The following is a 9,822-nucleotide window of genomic DNA, read 5'->3' as shown; positions in this document are numbered from 1 at the left end:
TGGACATATAGCAATGATACCCACTTGGAAATCAAATCTAGATTGCCTCATGAATAACTAAATTCATATTTGTTATTTTTGAAGCCACAGTTTTGAATACATCATTCGGCCTATTGGTAAGATGTGAACAGAAAGTAGACAGGAGTGCAAACTATTAGTATTTATATTTAGTGTTTGGAATGTTATTTGTGCTAATTGATATTGCAGTTGGAAAATTGTGTCTAATAGCAAATGGTTTATATATTTGTTGTCTATATTGTACCAGATGTAAATGGGAGTCTACTTTTTGGAAAATGTATTTGAGATAAATAATAGAGTTATTGTAGATTAAGGAAATAATTAACAAAGCGTAGATAGAAAAACACATAGCAACACATATAGAAAATTATGCTGTATGCTGATATGTTTTTTCTACAATCAATTTGATTGTTTTTCCCCGCTGTTCAATGATGATACTACATTGAAGACTGTGCATGGTGAAGTTAAGTGGAATCTGAGAACAGCAAAAAGGGGAAACTGAAAATGTTATGCACTTCTAAATTTAAGTTGTGTTCTTAAAAATATAATATCATTTCTGTAATATCTTATCAATAAATAACAGTTTTTCTTCTTCTGCTTTATAGTAGCTACTGTTGAAGTTTTAAAAGAGTTTTAAAGCTGTTTAGGACAATACTTTTCTAAAATACTTATACAGAATAATGTATCTAAATTACTTGAAAGGTAAGATACATTATATAAAAAGCATCATAACATGAACATTTTTTAATGTGTATTTAAATGTTATTTGTTTCTAATATTAATAATGTTGACCCTTTACACTATTTGAAAACTATCATCATGTTGCTTATGCAATCAGCCAGGCAATCATCCTTTCATGTAGACACTACCCACTCATCTGTTTTCTCAAACACAAATCTTGAACTAATAGAATAACCCAGACATTACCCATGCATTCTTTTTTTCACCCAGGTACTAACCATGCACTCATCCAATCACCCAAACAGTAACTCTACACTCAAGCAATCACACAGGCACTGCCCATGCATTCATACAATCACTCAAGTAACACTCTTGCACTCAACCGTTCACCCAGGCACTAACCATGAACTCATCCATTCACTCAGGCACTAACCCTATACTCATTCAATCACCCAGGCACTACCCATGCATTCACACAATCTATCAGACACTACTCTTTCACTCAACCATTTACTCAGGCACTACAAATGCACTCACCCATTCCCTCAGGCACTACCCATGCACTCATCCAATGACACAAGCATTGGCCTTGCACTCTTACTTTCACTCAGATACTTCTCATACACTCATCTAACCACCCGAGCACTACCCCTGCACTCATGCAATCACCCAAGCGCTACCCATGGACTCATAGAATCACTTAGGCACTATCCATGCACTCATCCATGCTCTGAGGCACTAACCATGCACTCGTCCATTGGCCAAGGCATTACTCTTGCAGTTATTCTTTTACTCAGGTACTCCCCATGCACTGTTCTAAATACCCAGACATTACCCTTCTACTCATGAAGTCACTCAGACACTACCCTTGCTCTCCTCCAATCACCTAGGTAGTACCCCTGAACTTATGCATTCACCCAGGTACTACCTATGCTCTCAACTATTCATTCAGGCACTACCCATGCCCTCAACCATTCTCTTTGGCACTACCCATGCACTCAGGCACTAACCATGCACTCATCCATTCACTAAGGAAATACCCCTGTACTCATGCAATCACACAGGTACAACCCATGCGCTCACATAATCTCTCAGACACTACTCTTTCACTCAACCATTCACCCAGGCACTACTCATGCACTCATCCATTCCCTCAGTCACTACCCATGCACTCATCCAATGACCCAGGCATTAGTCTTGCACTCATACTTTTACTCAGGTACTTCTCACACACTCATCTAATCACCCATGCACTACCCCTCCACTCATGTAATCATCCAGGCACTACCCATGTACTCATAGAATCACTCAGGCATTACTCATGCAGTCATCCTTTTACTCAGGGTCTACCCATACACTGATCTAAGCATTGAGACATTATCTTTGCACTCGTGAACTTACTCAGGCACTACCCATGCATGCCTCCAATCTCCCAGACTGTACATCTGCACTAAGCAACCACCCAGGCACTATCCATGCACTCATGCAATCACCCAGGCACTACTCTTGCACTCAACCATTCATTCAGGCCCTACCCATGCATTCATCCATTCTCTCAGGCACTACCCATGCACTCATCCATTGACCCAGGCATTACTCTTCCAGTCATTCTTTTACTCAGGCACTACCCATGCACTGATCTAAGTACCCAGACATTTCCCTTACACTCATGAAGTCACTCAGGCACAACTCTTGTACTCAACCATTCCCTCAGGTACTACCTATGTACTCATACATTCCCTCAAGGAATGCCCATGCACTCATGCAATCACTCAGGCCCTACCCCTGCACTCATGCAATCACTCAGGCACTATTCTGTCACTCATCCATTCATTTAGGCACTACCCATGCACTCATCAATTCTCTCAGGCATTACTCATGCACTCGTCCAATGACCCAGTCATTACTTTTGCTATCATCCTTTTACTCAGGCACTTTCCATGTACTGATCTATGTACCCAGACATTACCCTTGCACTCATGTAGTCAGTCAGCTACTACCTATGCACTCCTCGAACCACCCAGACAGTACCCCTGCACTTATGCAATCACCCAGGAACTACCTATGTACTCAAGCATTCACTCAGGCACTACCAATGCCCTCATACATTCCCTCAAGGACTACTTATGCACTCATCCAATGACCCAGGCATTAGCCTTGCACTCATACCTTCACTCAGGTACTTCCCATGCACTCATACAATCATGCAAGCACTGCCCCTGCACTCGTGCAATCACCCAGGCACAACCCATGTACTTATGCAATCACTCAGGCACTAACTACTCTTGTACTCAATCATACACTCAGGTACTACCTATGTACTCATACATTCCCTCAAGGACTACCCATGTCCACATGCAATCACTCAGGCACTACCCCTGCACTCATGCAATTACTTAGACACTATTCTTTCACTCAACCATTCATTTAGGCACGATCAATGCACTCATCCATTCTCTCAAGCACTACTCATGTACTCATCCAATGACCCATTACTCTTCCAGTCTTCATATTACTCAGGCTCTACCCATGCACTGATCTAGGCACCCAGACATTACCCATGCACTCATGAAGTCACTCAGGTATTACTCTTGCACGCAGACATTCTCTCAGCCACCAACCATGCACTCATACATTCCCTCAAGGTCTACCTATGCACTCATACAATCACCCAGGCACTACCCATGCACTCATGTAATTACTCAGGCACTACTCTTTCACTCATCCATTCTCTCAGGCACTACACATTCACTCATACAATGACCCAGGCACTACCGTTGCAGTCATCCTTTTACTCAGGCACTACCCATGCACTGATCTAAGTACCCAGACATTACTCTTGCACTCATGAAGTCACTCAGGCACTACTCATGCACTTCTCCAATCAACCAGAAGTTACCCCTGCATTCATGCAATCACCCAGACACTACCCATGCACACATACAATCACTCAGGCACTAATATTGTACTCAACCATTCACTCAGGCACTACCCATGCAATCATACATTCATTCAAGGACTACTTATGCACTCATCCAATGACCCAGGCATTAGCCTCGGACTCATACTTTTATGCAAGTACTTCCCATGCACTGATGAAATCATGCAGGTACTACCCCTGCACTCATGCAATCACCCAGGCACTACCCATGTATTTATGCAATCACTCAGGCACAACTCTTGCACTCAGCCATTCACTCAGGGACTACCCATGCAATCATACATTTATTCAAGGACTACTTAGGCACTCATCCAATGACCCAGGCTTTAGCCTTGGACTCATACTTTTATCCAGGTACTTCCCATGCACTGATACAAGCATGCAGGTACTACCCCTGCACTCATGCAATCACCCAGGCACTACCCATTTACTTATGCAATCACTCAGGCACAACTCTTGCACTCAGTCATACACTCGGGCACTACCCATGCACTCATCCATTCTCTCAGGCACTACCCATGTACTCATCCAACGACCCAGGCATTACTCTTGTAGTCATCCTTTAACTCTGGCACTACGCATGCACTGATCTAAGCACCCAGACATTACTCTTTCACTCATGAAGTCACTCAGGCATTACCCATGAACTTCTCCAATCATCCAGGAGGTACCCCTGCACTTATGCAATCACCCAGGCACTACCCATGCACACATGCCATCTCCCAGGCACTACCCATGTACCTATGCAATCCCTCAGTACTACTCTTTCACCCAACCATTTACTCAGACAGTACCCATACACTCATCCATTCACTGAGCCGCTACCAATGCACTCATCCAATGACTCCAGCATTACTCTTGCAATCATCATTTTACTCAGGCAATAGTCATGCACTGATCTAAGCCCCCAGATATTACTCTTGCACTCACTAAGTTACTCAGGCCCTACTCGTGCACTCTTCCAATTACCCAGGCAGTACCACTGCACTTATGCAATCACTCAGGCACTACCTATGCACTCATTCAATCACTCAGACACTACTCTTTTACTCAACTATTCACTCAGGCACTATCCATGCACTCATACATTTCCTCAAGGACTGCCCATTCACTCATGCAATCACCCAGGTACTACCCATGCATTCTTGCAATCCCTCAGGCACTACTCTTGCAGTCAGGCACTACCCATGCACTCATCCATTCACTCAGGGACTACCCTTGCACTCATGCATTCGCCCAGGTACTACCCATGCACTCATGCAATCACTCAGGCACTGCTCTTTCACTCAATCATCCACTCAAGCACTAACCATGCACTCATCCATTCTCTCAGGCTCTACCCATGCACTCAATTTACAGTTTCTGAAGCACAGGCCATTTATAAAGATATGATAATACACTAGCATGAAGAAACAAAGAATTTTTGTGTTCTTGGGATTGTCCAGACATTTTAGTTTTCAAAATCTTCCACTACCTTACACCAACGTGTTTCGTCATATATAGGTGTAAACCCCACGATTTCCTCAGGGCTGGAAGTAATATAAATAGTCATATTGTAAAGTGCCCAAAAAAATTTATCATTAATTTTTCCATCATGTAAGCCCAAACATCACCTTTGTTCATCAAGGGACTAATCAAAAAACAAAACACTGTGCAATTGTTTCATGCTGACAGCAAATCCCATTAACAAGCAAATGTCCACTAAACATATATTTGAACTGAGATTCACAAATACATTCTAAAACATCCAATTTCATAATATCCCTTAGTGAAAGTGATTCTGCAGAACAACATAGACATGGCCCATGTGCAGTTTGAGGTTAATAAACCTTCCATTCTCACAATAGTATGTTTGAAAATAAAGAATGGTACCTTAAAAGTATATTCCAAAGACTTTTCTGTAAAAATTAAAACAAAAAAAATCTCCTTAGGTTTGAGATGACAAAGGCATGAGGCAACAGCTATTCATTACGTCCCATTACAATCTTAGAATGCCAAACTCTCCAAACTAAAGCTTACCTCTCAGTTTCATCCATATTCAAAGTAAGAGCTCCTTACATAAAGTGATTTGAAGTAGTAAAATATAAATCCAATACGCGGCCCTGCAAGGGAACGTAATGACGTTTTAATTTTTACAGAAAAGTCTTTGGAATATACTTTTAAGGTACCATCCTTTATTTTCAAACATACTATTGTGAGAATGGAACATTTATTCCTTTTTTTTTTTTTTATTCTTTTTATTGAGAACTTTTTTTTCACGTTATTTCCCCCCAGCACCTGGGGTGAGGAACATATCACTATGTACATTCAATCATTTATCCAATATAAGAAAAGAAAAATAACTTATATTACATTACACATAGAGGAACATATACATCAGGTGGAGCTTAAGATTAGTAATTGATCAATCCAATCATGTGGGGCACCTAAAATTAACAAACCATAAAAAAGAAACATGTGACACTTTGTTACCTACTAGTCACTTAAGAGTCCTCCCTCCTGCCACACTAAATATTACAAACCCATATATTATATACATTATATACATTATATTTCTTCTCTCCATTTTGCTATCGGCTCCCATATTTTCAATCCTAATCTCCTCCCATACTTTCCTTTTCTAGAATATATTGCTTTTTCCAAACTGTAGCTGTTTAAAACCTTAGCTAACCATTGTTGAAATACTGGTGGTGCCTGATCAAGCCATGCTGAGGCAATGCATAATCTAAAAACGGCCATTGCAACAAAGATAAAATAACAACCCTCTCCATATGCATTGCCTGAATTCACTCCCAAAAGCACAATTGTGGGGGTTAAGTTGACAGTTATTTTCAATGCTCTTCGTAAAAAAAATTGTATTTCATTTAATAAGGTTGATAGACATGGACATGTTGCAAAGATATGAACTACATCAGCCTGCAGACTTCCACATCTAGGGCAGTTAATCCCAGTGGTCGCCCCCCAGTGTGCAAGTTTTGCCGGAGTATAATACAACCGGTAGATAGTTTTATAGTGCTGAGCCTGTAGTGTTGCAGAACACAAAATATTTTGTCCCAATTCTAGTGACAAATTAAAACATTCCGAATCTATGTCCAGCTTAGTCGACCAACTTTCCCCCCACTTAGCCAGGTCATCTGGTTTTATTTCGATTAACTCTGCATAAAACCTTTTAATAGTGCAATTTACTCCATTATGTATCGCCTCGAGTATAGAGATTTTCTCAAATCCTCTCGGGCCGCCTCTTTTGTTCACCAAAAAACTTCTTACTTGAAGGTATTTAAAAAAATGCCTTGCTGCCAAACCGTATTTCTCCTGTATTTGTACAAATTGCTTCATCCCCTGTGTGCCCATCAAATCCCCTACTCTTATAATACCCTTCCTATACCATTCTAAATACACTAAATCAGAAAAAATATCCTCAGGGAATAATGAATTATCTTTTATTCTCGTATATCTATTAATTTTCCCTAAGCCATATTTCTTAATAAAAGCTTTCCAGATGTTATGAGCTCCCAAAATAGTCTTAAATCGTGTCCTTTTAAAGTAAGCAGTGTCAAAATTTTTCAAAAATATATTTTTTACCTCATCCCCCAACAATAGACCATATATTGCCAATGATCCTAAATCATCATCCCCTTCTACTTCTGCCCCACCTATTAAACCGACCATATACTGTAAGGCTGCTGCCCAATAATAGAGTTTCAAGTCCGGTAAGGCCCACCCGCCTCTCTCTCTTGGTAGTGCCATAAATCTTGCTGCTCTCCTAGTTTTACCTTTAGACCAGATAAATCTATTGATCATTCCTTCGATCTTTTTAAACCAGAGATTATCAAACCATAACGGAATTGTCCTAAAAATATATAGAAATTTCGGCAAAATTAACATCTTTATAATATTTACTCTGCCGACTATTGTAAGGTGCAAATTATTAAGTCTGTCTAGATCTTTCCCAACCTTCCTTATAATAGGATCTATATTTAGTTCTACTACCTTTCCCAGCTCTGCAGTGATCGTTATACCCAGGTATGTCCCTGTCTGCACAACTCGTGGATCTTGACACATTGCCTTACTATTCTTTATAATCTGTGTTTTCCCAGTATTTAAAGAATAACCTGACACTTTTCCAAATTTTATAGCCTCCATTTCCAGATATCTGATAGCCTCTGTGGGTACTGGTGTTACAACAGCCACGTCGTCAGCATAAGCCAATATCTTGCAGTCCCCCCTGAGCGTAACCACTGGAGGTATATTCCCATTCCCTTCCATTCTGCGTATTAACGGGTCCAGATATATAGCAAAGAGTAATGGGGAACACAGACAACCCTGTCTAGTACCCCTTTTAATTATCACTTTTTCAGTTATTCCCGAGTTTATCCTGATCGTGGCCACCGGATCCCTATAGAGAGTCTTTATTGCCGTCAGAAAGCCTCTCCCAAAACCCACTCTTTCCAAGACACTCCACAAATACAGCCAGGATACGCGGTCAAATGCTTTCTCGGCATCTAACAATAAAACCGCCAGTGGTTTGCCCATGACTTCCATTTTGTCGAAAAGAGTGATTAGTTTCCGTGTGTGATGCGTGGTTCCTCGCCCAGGTATGAATCCATGCTGACTAATAGTAACTAATGGTGTTATTACGCTAGCGAATCTTATTGCCAATGCCTTTGAATAGATCTTTGTATCGGTGTTCATTAGCGTGATTGGTCTGTACGAGCCAGGGTCTGTAGGAGCCTTTCCTTTCTTTAAAATGACAACTATTTCTGCTCCAGACCAAGAATTCGGTATTGATAAACCCCTCTGTGCCTGTTGCATTGTAGTTACCATATCCTTCCCTATCTCTTCCCAGAATACCTTATAAAATTCCAGCGGGATCTTATCCGGCCCAACTGCTTTGCCAGATGGGAGATTCCTCAGAGCACTTCCTATCTCCTGTTGATCTACCGGATTGTCTAGTCTCTTTCTCTCTGATTCATCCAATTCCACCCCTGCATAGTCATTCAAGTATGCCGCTATCTCTCCCGAATCTATTACATTGCTTTCTTGATATAGCTTTGTATAGAATTTTCTAAAGACTTCTCTGATTTGCTGCACACTTGTTACCACCTTTCCCGAACTATCTTTTATTGCCTTTATCTCGCCAATCGATGCCTTTTGCCTTGCTCTGAATGCTAACATCCTACCTACTCGATCACTCAACTCGTAGCATTTTTCCCTATTAGTCACATATTGTTTAACTGCCTTTGCTGTTATATGTTCTTCTGCTTCCATTCTCAGTTTCGCTAACTTAACTATAGCAGGGTTTGGTACAGATCCATTAATATTGAGTGAATCTAGACCTTTACTCACTTCTGCCTCAGCTAATAATATCTCTCTTTTTAAAGCCTGACTTCTCTCTTGTTCCTGCTTTCTTTTCCTTGCTCCAAAACTTATAGTTTCTCCCCTCACCCCGGCCTTAAAACTATCCCAGACCATCCCTACATTTGCTGTATCTCTATTTATTGTCAGGTATTCAACTATCCAAATTTTCATGTGTTGAATATATGCCTCATCTTCCAACAGTGCTCTTTCAAAAGTCCAGACCGACCCCCCCCTTACCGATAATAATCCTTTCAGATTTATGATCAGGGGGTTATGATCCGCCAATAATCTTGGCAATCTCTCAATATGTGCGCCTTCAACACCCTGGTTGCTTACCAAAAAATAGTCTAATCTTGAACTTACTTTATGCGGTGCAGAATAGTATGTGTATCCATCCTCTCCTGGTTTGAGTGCATCCCAGACATCCAGCAACCCATTATTCCTGGCTAGTGAGCAAACCGCTTGAAACACTCTTTTTTTCTTTCCTTGATATTTAACTGGGGGTCCTAACCCTAATCCCAAACCTCCTGCTCCATTGATGTTAAAATCCCCCCCTATTACTACATATGGGGCCCAAGTTGCCAACTCTATATCAACCTGTTCAAAAATGTCCGCATCGTCCCCTGTAGACCCGTATATAGAACCAAGGGTTACCCATTGTTCTCCTACCAAACATTCTATCAGAGCCCATCTCCCCCATACATCCTCCCATTTTTTCCTAGTAGTAATGTCTCTCTGCTTTGCTAATACTGCCACTCCCCTGTTCCTAGACCCCTGTCTTGAATACGCTAACAAGGAAAGTCCCAGTTGTTCAAGCAGATGAA

Source organism: Lissotriton helveticus, chromosome 4_1 (genome assembly GCF_964261635.1).
Source record: "Lissotriton helveticus chromosome 4_1, aLisHel1.1, whole genome shotgun sequence".
Lineage (NCBI taxonomy): Eukaryota > Metazoa > Chordata > Amphibia > Caudata > Salamandridae > Lissotriton > Lissotriton helveticus.
The sequence above is the reverse complement of the archived record's forward strand: the minus strand, read 5'-3'. Positions refer to the sequence as shown.